Here is an 8,597-nt window from a genome sequence, read left to right on the forward strand (position 1 = left end):
ATAAGTATTTGGTCAATTACAAACGAGCAAGATTTCGGTCTCTCACAGACCTGTAACTTCTTCTTTAAGAGGCTCCTCTGTTCTCCACTCATTACCTGTAGTACTGGCACCTGTTTGAACTTGTTATCAGTATAAGGCTGTGTGCCCACGATGCGTTTTTCAAGCATTTACGCTGGGGAATTTCCACAGCGTTAAAGCTTGGGAAACGCTTGGTAAACCTTCCCCCATGGTCTCCAATGCAATTCCGCACTTTCAATGCCCATGCTGCTCAAAAATACGCAGCATGTCCATTAATTTTGCGGACACGCAGCGTAATCGCCGCCATTGACTTGCATTAGAACGCGCAAATTCCGCAAGACTGCATCTGTACTTGCGCAATTGGCGCGTTCTAATGTGCGGATGGTACCCAGGCCTGGAGGAGAAGAGACTCTCATCCAGACCTGGGTACCACAGAATCTGTAAAAAAAGAATTTAAAATAAAAAATAAAGTTTATACTCACCTTCCGACGTCCTCCCGGTGTTTTGTCCACGCCGTCCGGTCTCTTGCAATGTTCACGCTGTTGTGAAGGACCGGCCATGACGTCACTGAGTCATGTGACCCATCACATGACTCAATGACGTCACCGCAGGTCCTTCACACCACCGCGAGCAATGCAAGAGACCGGACACAGCAGAGATGACACCGGAAGGTGAGCATAATCTTTTTTTTTTTTTTTTTTTTACCATTTTTTTAACTATTACTTGGTCACACTATATAAATCCATGCCGGTTGCATGGATTTATATAGTGTGACCAACTTGTCAAGCACTTTTCCAAGTGATGCTCAAAATCGCTTGGAAAACTGCTTGAAAAAACGCATGCGAAAACGCATGTAAAAACGCTTCTCTCTGGCAGAAAAAACACTTGTAAATCTGCATGCATTTTTTTCTGCCAGAGAGCGGCAAAAACGCTCTGCATTAAATCTGCTACGTGGGCACATAGCCTAAAAGAAACCTGTCTGCAACCTCAAACAGTCACACTCCAAACTCCACTATGGTGAAGACCAAAGAGCTGTTGAAGGACACCAGAAACAAAATTGTAGCCCTGCACCAGGCTGGGAAGACTGAATCTGCAATAGGCAAGCAGCTTTGTGTTAAGAAATCAACTGTGGGAGCAATAATTAGAAAATGGAAGACATACAAGACCACTGATAATCTCCATCGATCTGGGGCTCCACACAAGATATCACCCCGTGGGGTCAAAATGACCTCAAGAATGGTGAGCAAAAATCCCAGAACCACACGGGGGGGATCTAGTGAATGACCTGCAGAGAGCTCGGACCAACGTTACACAGGCTACCATCAGTAACACACTACGCCGCCTGGGACTCAGATCCTGCAGTGCCAGACGTGTCCCCCTGCTTAAGCCATTACATGTCCGGGCCCGTCTGAAGTTTGCTAGAGAGCATTTGGATGATCCAGAAGAGTATTGGGAGAATGTCATATGGTCAGATGAAACAAAAGTATAACTGTTTGGTAGAAACACAACTCGTCGTGTTTGGAGCAGAAAGAACGCCGATTTGCATCCAAAGAACACCATACCTACTGTGAAGCATGGGGGTGGCAACATCATGCTTTGGGGCTGTTTCTCTGTCAAGGGAACAGGACGACTGATCCGTGTACATGAAAGAATGAATGGGGCCATGTATCGTGAGATTTTGAGTGCAAACCTCCTTCCATCAGCAAGGTCATTGAAGATGAAACATGGCTGAGTCTTTCAGCATGACAATGATCCCAAGCACACCGCCAGGGCAACGAAGGAGCTGCTTCGTAAGAAGCATTTCAAGGTCCTGGAGCGGCCTAGCCAGTCTCCAGACCTAAACCCTATAGAAAACCTTTGGAGGGAGTTGAAAGTCCGTGTTGCCCAGCGACAGCCCCAAAAGATCACTGCTCTAGAGGAGATCTGCATGGAGGAATGGGCCAACATACCAGCAACAGTGTGCGCGAACCTTGTGAAGACCTACAGAAAACGTTTGACCTCTGTCATTGCCAACAAAGGATATATAACAAAGTATTGAGATGAACTTTTGTAATTGACCAAATACTTATTTTCTACCAAAATTTGAAAAAAAAATATTTCCAAATCAGACAATGTGATTTTCAGGATTTGTTTTCTCATTTTGTCTCTCATAGTTGAGGTCTACCTATGATGTCAATTACAGGCCTCTCTTATCTTTTTAAGTAGGAGAACTTGCACAATTGGTGGCTGACTAAATACTTTTTTTCCCACTGTATATGACGCCGTCACACCTAGGTCTTGAGACTGTGCATTGCGGTCCGATCTCTGACCAATTGACACAGACGTCTGAATGCGCCCTAAGAGGGCACCACTTTATTCATTGGTTGTTTGTACATTTATTGGGACTGGCACCTACAGGGTTTTTGGAAGAGGAGGGTTGGCTGTTACCTCATTGTAGGTACATGGTACTGTTTTCAGCATAATGGCTTTTTAAATGTTTTTGTCTTTGACCTTTTTGTACATTTATGTAACAATATTTGTTAATATGGAAATCTATTTCGTATTCACATACCTCTTTTTCTCTTCCTCCCATGGACAGGTCAGTCCCGGACAACCCCTTTAACATTGCACAACCGAGAGATGTCACTAGCACTATTAAGACACTATAAACCTAAAGTCTTACCAGCTGCGGGGACACAGGGGTTATGTTCTCAGGATGCAGCTTTTACAAAGTTTTTATATAAAAAAAAAAGCTTTAAAAAAAAAAAAATAAAATCTTTGCAGCTTTGCAGGACAACAGCGAGAATATGAACTGTCTACTGTCTCATTTACGTTCAGCGGAAAGAATCCATATAAAGCAGGGATGTCAAACTCTAAACACAGAGGGCCAAAATGAAAAACTTTGACAAAGTCGTGGGCCAACAAGTATACAGTATAATGGACCTCCGCATAGTCCTCCATACAGAATAATGGGCCCCCGCATTGTCCTCCATACAGAATAATGGCCCCAAAAGGGGGGGGGGGGGGTTGTTTCTGGTGTCGGCGGACAAATATATTCACCCTGCGTGCCAGATTTGGCCCAAGGGCCGGAGTTTGACATGTATGATATAAAGCTTCCTTTATGCCTTCTGCATTTTAGTGGATTTTTTTCAGGCAGGTACAAAATGTCATGTACACACTCATGTTCTTTCTGCCTACAGAGAAATATATAAGGGAGGCAAAAAACACCAGCGACCCAAAACAAAGCGGAAAAAAGCAGACTGTTGGTACCGAGGATCATATATTATTACTGACTCATAGCCGATGATTATTGGCAGCAGCCTTTTCAGAAAATAAAATGCAAAAAATTGAATGAAGAAAATGTAAAATATATACATATACATACACAGTACAGACCAAAAGTTTGGACACACCTTTTCATTTAAAGATTTTTCTGCATTTTCATGACTATGGAAATTGTACATTCACACTGAAGGCATCAAAACTATGAATTAACACATGTGGAATTATATACTTAACAAAAAAGTGTGAAACAACTGAAAATATGTCTTATATTCTAGGTTCTTCAAAGTAGCCACCTTTTGCTTTGATGACTGCTTTGCGCACTCTTGGCATTCTCTTGATGAGCTTCAAGAGGTAGTCACCGGAAATGGTCTTCCAACAATCTTGAAGGAGTTCCCAGAGATGCTTAGCACTTGTTGGCCCTTTTGCCTTCACTCTGCGGTCCAGCTCACCACAAACCATCTCGATTGGGTTCAGGTCTGGTGACTGTGGAGGCCAGGTCATCTGGAGTAGCACCCCATCACTCTCCTTCTTGGTCAAATATCCCTTACACAGCCTGGAGGTGTGTTTGGGGTCATTGTCCTGTTGAAAAATAAATGATGGTCCAACTAAACGCAAACCGGATGGAATAGCATGCCGTTGCAAGATGCTGTGGTAGCCATGCAGGTTCAGTATGCCTTCAATTTTGAATAAATCCCCAACAGTGTCACCAGCAGAGCACCCCCACACCATCACACCTCCTCCTCCATGCTTCACGGTGGGAACCAGGCATGTAGAGTCCATCCGTTCACCTTTTCTGCGTCGCACAAAGACACGGTGGTTGGAACCAAAGATCTCAAATTTGGACTCCTCAGACCAAAGCACATATTTCCACTGGTCTAATGTCCATTCCTTGTGTTCTTTAGCCCAAACAAGTCTCTTCTGCTTGTTGCTTGTCATTAGCAGTGGTTTCCTAGCAGCTATTTTACCATGAAGGCCTGCTGCACAAAGTCTCCCCTTAACAGTTGTTGAAGAGATGTGTCTGCTGCTAGAACTCTGTGTGACATTGACCTGGTCTCTAATCTGAGCTGCTGTTAACCTGCGATTTCTGAGGCTGGTGACTCGGATAAACTTATCCTCAGAAGCAGAGGTGACTCTTGGTCTTCCTTTCCTGGGGCGGTCCTCATGTGAGCCAATTTCTTTGTAGCGCTTGATGGTTTTTGCAACTGCACTTGGGGACACTTTCAAAGTTTGCCCAATTTTTCAGACTGACTGACCTTCATTTCTTAAAGTAATGTTGGCCACTCGTTTTTCTTTCTTTAGCTGCTTTTTTCTTGCCATAATACAAATTCTAACAGTCTATTCAGTAGGACTATCAGCTGTGTATCCACCAGACTTCTGCACAACACAACTGATGGTCCCAACCCCATTTATAAGGCAAGAAATCCCACTTATTAAACCTGACAGGGCACACCTGTGAAGTGAAAACCATTTCCGGTGACTACCTCTTGAAGCTCATCAAGAGAATGCCAAGAGTGTGCAAAGCAGTCATCAAAGCAAAAGGTGGCTACTTTGAAGAACCTAGAATATAAGACATATTTTCAGTTGTTTCACACTTTTTTGTTAAGTATATAATTCCACATGTGTTAATTCATAGTTTTGATGCCTTCAGTGTGAATGTACAATTTTGATAGTCATGAAAATACAGAAAAATCTATAAATGAGGTGTGGCCAAACTTTTGGTCTGTACTGTATTATATATATAAAAAAAATTTTATTTATTTATTTTACCCAAAACATCTTGTAAGCAACCACACCCATGATCACTGATGCCAAACGGACAGCCCTCATGGGCCGGATGTGCAGGAAGGGAGACAATTTACATGACGTAGCTGCACAGAGAGCTGCAATACCAGACACATCGCACGGATAAGAGTGGCACGGTCTTTGGAATAACCTTACACAAGCATGAATAAATAAATTTAAATCTTGTAACTCCCGCATTGGCCACTGGCGATATTCTGGACTCGTACTTCCTTTTCTTTTATGAAATCCACATGTACATTAGCAGCAATACACTGATCCAACCCTATATTCTGTACTGAAACATCTAATGCGCCTCTGGAAAGGTCATTTTGAGGGGAGGGGGAGCAAGACAGCTGTGACCAGGGCTGTGGAGTCGGTAAGCCAAACCTCCGACTTCTCAATTTCCATGACACCAACTCCCTTATACGTGGCTCATGTTTAAGTGCTAAATTTACTGTAGCACAGATTCATCTCAGCTAAAAGTCTAGACCCTTAGATCAGTAGTAGGACATTTCATTCCCTCAAACTTCTGTCTCTCACTGAAACCTGGATCCAGCAGTCGGACACCACCGCCGCTGCAGCAGCTCTCTCCTATGGTGGCCTACATTTCTCTCATACCCCGCGACCTGACAACAGATCAGGTGGAGGTGTTGGTCTGCTTCTTTCAACAAAATGTACTTTTCAGGTTATCCCCCCTGTACCCTCCCTTATCTTCCCGTCCTTTGAGGCCCACACAGTCAGACTCTACCGGCCCTCCTCCCTGCGAGTGGCGGTTGTCTATCGCCCCCCAGGTCCCCCCCGTCAATTCCTGGATCACTTTGCTGCCTGGCTTACACATTTTCTATCCTGCGACATCCCCACGATAATCATGGGAGACTTTAACATCCCAATTGGCGATCCTCTTTCCCCATCTGCCACGCATCTTTTATCACTAACCTCCTCCTTCGGCCTTTCACAGCTTGCTAATTCTCCTACACATGAGGACGGGAACACATTGGACCTGATCTTCTCCCGGCTTTGCTCAGTACATGACTTTACTAACTCTCCCCTTCCACTCTCTGACCATAATCTTCTTTCATTCTCTGTCAAGACACACCCACCATCCACACTTATAGAAATTTACGCGCCATTAACACCCAGAAATTTATAAAAAGGTTGCAATCATCATTGGCCCCAATCTCCTCCCTCTCATGTCCCGACTCTGCATTGAAGCATTATAACAAAATAATGCTATGCGCCCTGGATGAAGCCGCACCTCCTACACAAAGAACAATTCGGCATAGATGGCGACAACCCTGGCACATGCCTCAAACACGTCTTCTCCAGAGGTACTCCAGGTGCGCTGAACGGCTGTGGAGAAAATCAAATCTGCCCGAAGATTTCCTCCATTATAAATTTATGCTGAAAACATATAACTCTGCCCTTCACCTCTCCAAACAAACCTACTTTAACAACCTCATCATCTCACTTTCCAATAATCCTAAACGACTCTTTGACATGTTTCATTCTCTCCTCAATCAAACAACACAGGCCCCGACCACCGACCTCAGCGCTGACGATCTGGCTAACTATTTCAAAGAAAAAATTGACCATATCCGACAGGAAATTTTCTCCCAATCCCCAAATGTTATGCATGCTCCCCCCCGCCACATTGTATCTTGCTCATTTTCTGACTTCGAACCAGTCACGGAAGATGAAGTGATCAGGCTCCTTGCATCTTCTCGCCCTACCACCTGCACCAGCGACCCTATTCCCTCACATCTCCTTCAGTCCCTTGCTCCAGCGGTCACCTCTCACCTAACTAAAATTTTCAACCTTTCCCTCTCATCTGGTATCTTTCCCTCTTCTTTTAAACACGCCAGCATACAACCATTACTTAAAAAACCATCCCTCGACCAGAACTGCACGGCCAACTACAGACCTGTTTCCAATCTTCCCTTTATCTCTAAACTCCTGGAACGCCTGGTCCACTCCCGTCTAATCCGCTATCTCTCAGACAACTCTCTTCTTGACCCTTTACAATCTGGTTTCCGCTCTTTACATTCTACTGAAACTGCCCTCACTAAAGTCTCTAATGATCTACTAACAGCTAAATCTAATGGTCACTACTCCCTGCTGATTCTCCTGGATCTCTCTGCAGCATTCGACACTGTGGATCATCAGCTCCTCCTCACTATGCTCCGCACTATTGGCCTCAAGGACACGGTTCTCTCCTGGTTCTCCTCTTATCTCTCTGACCGCTCCTTCTCTGTGTCTTTTGCCGGCTCCTCCTCCTCCCTACTTCCTCTTACTGTCGGGGTTCCTCAAGGATCAGTCCTAGGCCCCCTTCTTTTCTCCTTATACACCGCTCCTATTGGACAAACAATCAGTAGATTCGGTTTTCAGTACCATCTCTATGCTGATGACACCCAATTATACACCTCTGCTCCGGACATCTCCCCTGCATTACTACAAAAGACCAGTGATTGTCTTTCTGCTGTGTCTAACATTATGTCCTCCCTCTACCTAAAACTGAATCTGTCAAAAACTGAACTACTCGTCTTTCCTCCCTCCATTAATCTACCTGTGCCCGATATTGCCATCTCCGTTTGTGGCTCAACCATTACTCCCCAGCTACAAGCCCGCTGTCTTGGGGTCATTTTTGATTCAGATCTTTCTTTCACTCCTCACATTAAATCACTCGCTCGTTCATGTCATCTACACCTCAAAAACATCTCAAGAATCAGGACTTTTCTCACCTTTGACTCGGCAAAAACTCTTACTGTCGCTCTTATTCATTCTCGTCTTGACTATTGCAACTGTCTACTAATCGGTCTCCCTCTTACTAAACTCTCCCCTCTCCAATCCGTCCTGAACGCAGCAGCCAGGATCATATTCCTCGCCAACCGCTACTCAGATGCCTCTTCCCTGTGCCAGTCATTGCATTGGTTGCCCATCCAATATAGAGTTTGTTTTAAACTTATCACGCTTACCCACAAAGCGCTCCATGCTTCAATACCCCCCTACATCTCCTCCCTTGTCTCAGTCTACCACCCTACACGTGCCCTTCGTTCTGCAAATGACTTGAAACTAAAATCCTCCATAATCCGAACTTCCCACTCCCGCCTCCAAGATTTCTCGCGTGCTGCGCCAATTCTCTGGAATGCACTACCCAGGACAGTTCGATTAATTCCCAATACCCACAGTTTCAAGCGAACCCTAAAAACACATTTCTTTAGACTGGCGTATCACCTAAACACACTCTGTCCATCCCAGCTTTCCCCCATATTAAAATCTTCTTCAACTTCGGGTTCAAACCAACCATGCACATAAAAGCCTCTGTCAGGACTGCACACATACTGGCTGGCGACCAGTCCATGTATTATTATTTATCCTATTCAGTATATCAAGGCTGCATTATACAATATATGTACTTTTACCTTTTGTGTCTCCCCCACTTCCTCATAGACTGTAAGCTCGCGAGCAGGGCCCTCACTCCTTTCGATATGAGATATGCTTATTCTGTATTGTCTGTATAAGTCCCCCCTAAAATT

At 44.5% G+C, this 8,597-nt stretch overlaps 1 protein-coding gene across 2 annotated transcripts in view; it reads right to left on the bottom strand.

Moving 5' to 3' along the window:
• Positions 1 to 8,597, bottom strand: part of ANKRA2 (ankyrin repeat family A member 2) — a 31,044-nt gene that overhangs the window by 20,505 nt on the left and 1,942 nt on the right. The window lies entirely within an intron of this gene.

Source organism: Phyllobates terribilis, unplaced genomic scaffold (assembly GCF_046119375.1).
Source record: "Phyllobates terribilis strain yellow unplaced genomic scaffold, ASM4611937v1 Scaffold_1__5_contigs__length_1240528914, whole genome shotgun sequence".
NCBI lineage: Eukaryota > Metazoa > Chordata > Amphibia > Anura > Dendrobatidae > Phyllobates > Phyllobates terribilis.